Source organism: Halichondria panicea, chromosome 2 (genome assembly GCF_963675165.1).
Source record: "Halichondria panicea chromosome 2, odHalPani1.1, whole genome shotgun sequence".
Taxonomy (NCBI): Eukaryota; Metazoa; Porifera; class Demospongiae; order Suberitida; family Halichondriidae; genus Halichondria; species Halichondria panicea.
In genome coordinates, this window is record NC_087378.1 from 4,126,120 (window position 1) to 4,128,619 (window position 2,500).

The following is a 2,500-nucleotide window of genomic DNA, read 5'->3' on the forward strand; positions in this document are numbered from 1 at the left end:
GGCCACCCCGAAATCCAACTACGAGCTTTTTAACTGCAACAACTTTAATATACGCTATTGGAGCTGGAATTACCGCGGCTGCTGGCACCAGACTTGCCCTCCAATTGTTCCTCGTTAAGGGATTTAGATTGTACTCATTCCAATTGCCAGACTACAATAGCCCGGCATTGTTATTTATTGTCACTACCTCCCCGAGTCGGGATTGGGTAATTTGCGCGCCTGCTGCCTTCCTTGGATGTGGTAGCCGTTTCTCAGGCTCCCTCTCCGGAATCGAACCCTAATTCTCCGTCACCCGTTGCAACCATGGTAGGCCACTACCGTACCATCGAAAGTTGATAGGGCAGAAATTTGAATGAAGCACCGTCGGCGCAAGGGCCATACGGTTCGAGCAGTTATCATGAATCACCAAGAAACCGAGCCCCGAGAGACTCGCATTGGTTTTGGATCTAATAAATACATCCCTTCCGAAGAGTCGGGACTTTGTGCATGTATTAGCTCTAGAATTACCACGGTTATCCAAGTAGTAAGAAACCATCAAATAAACTATAACTGATTTAATGAGCCATTCGCAGTTTCACAGTATAGAAGCGTTTATACTTAGACATGCATGGCTTAGTCTTTGAGACAAGCATATGACTACTGGCAGGATCAACCAGGTAACTATCGGGACGCCAGAGCGTGCGAGACGCACTGTGTCACTCGACCGTCCTCGTTCAGAGGGCCGGCCAACGCATCACACCAGTGCGGCCACGCGGACCGCAGAGGGTTCAACAATTTTGCAAATCCTCGGCCACAGACTCACCAACTGAAGGCAGGAGAGGGCAGCTGAGGCCCACTCGTTGCCTGCAGATACAGTCAATCACGGGGATCGACCGGCAGCGAGACCGTACGAATGCACTCGTGATTCGTGAAATGATGCAAACCTAACTGCACTCGACCGGAGGGAGCCAGCCCACTGATGACCAGTCACCAGCAGGTCAGACGCCCGCCGACACAGGCAGTCTACAACGATGCGGACACACGGATGAACCGCTGCAGTCACCCTACACAGCACCCGTCACTAGGAGCAACGCTGGAACTCGTCTCGTATGTAATTAAGCGTGACTTTTTTTGCCACAACACCCCACTTCACGACCTATCAACACGCTCATTTGTACGACACTCTTGTTTGGTTGCTTATCTAGCCCACGTGGTCACATTGTTCAATTCGTCTGCACTTGTATGGTAATTGCTTGCGATATATTGCTCAAATTTTCGCGCTACGCGCGTTCATTCCTTCATTCGTCTGCACTTGTATGGTAATTGCTCCAATTTTCCGGCGCGCAAATCCCCTCTGCAATGTTCCCATCTGCACTGTTCCCCGTCTGCACCCTTCCATTCCGCTAAACATACAGTTCAAGTTATACATGGCTAACATACAGTTACAATACAATACTGGAGATTGCACAATCTTTGCAACACAAATAGAAACAAGTGTGTTGAGCACTGTGGTTCCTTATTATATATGGGATGTGCTCATACATTTAAGTAGTAAAACAGACCACAGTGTGTGTACTCAAATTCCATATAAGGAAGGGTAATGCTCTATGCTTTTACTGTCTTGTTGCAAAGATTCTGTATAGTATTATAGTACACTCACTCACTCACTCACTCACTCACTCACTCACTATATTGCAGCACAACATCTATTCGCCAGCAGCCAGCCAGCCAGCCAGCCAGCCAGCCAGCCACCTCTTACTATTCATCAGTCAGTCGGTCGGTCGGTCGGTCGGTCGGTCGGTCGGTCGGTCGGTCGGTCGGTCGGTCGGTCGGTCGGTCGGTCGGTCGGTCGGTCGGTCGGTCGGTCGGTCGGTCGGTCGGTCGGTCGGTCGGTCGGTCGGTCGGTCGGTCGGTCGGTCGGTAGGTAGGTAGGTAGGTAGGTAGGTAGGTAGGTAGGTAGGTAGGTAGGTAGGTAGGTAGGTTGGTGGGCCGGCCAGTCAGCCAGCTACAACATAGCTTCACAAGCTACACAACAATTGCTGCTTTAACTACCAGCTGCAGCTTCTAATTATAACTACCCATTGAAGCTACTTTGTAACTAGGCGCTTTGTAAGGGGCCGCTTTGTAACTAGACTTCATTACACTAACATTAATTTTTTCCACCACGAGGACTTTAGGCTGGAAAATAGAAATAATAGGGCCTTAAGTGCTCGTTGACTTTACACTCCATGAACATTACAACTTTTTACCCACTACTTTTATTCCCACTTCAATTTACTGTACATTATTTGCGTATTGTTAGCAACGTACAATACAATACTACTTGAAGATAAGCTTGATATTGTTATGATCAAATGAAGCATGGCTCAATGAAGGTATATATAACTCACTCACTCACTCACTCACTCACTCACTCACTCACTCACTCACTCACTCACTCACTCACTCACTCACTCACTCAGGGAAAATATTTAAATTTCCTGCTACAGTGCTGCTTCATTGCAGCCCATTGCAGCCCATA

The 2,500-nt window shown here is 48.3% G+C and overlaps 1 non-coding gene across 1 annotated transcript in view; it reads right to left on the bottom strand.

Moving 5' to 3' along the window:
• LOC135332636 (small subunit ribosomal RNA) overlaps positions 1-659 on the bottom strand; it is a 1,812-nt gene extending 1,153 nt beyond the window's left edge. The window contains exon 1 of the ribosomal RNA XR_010393484.1: positions 1-659. This exon is cut by the window's left edge and continues 1,153 nt beyond it. This is a non-coding gene — a ribosomal RNA (small subunit ribosomal RNA).
• Between the last annotated feature and the right edge of the window lie 1,841 nt (positions 660-2,500).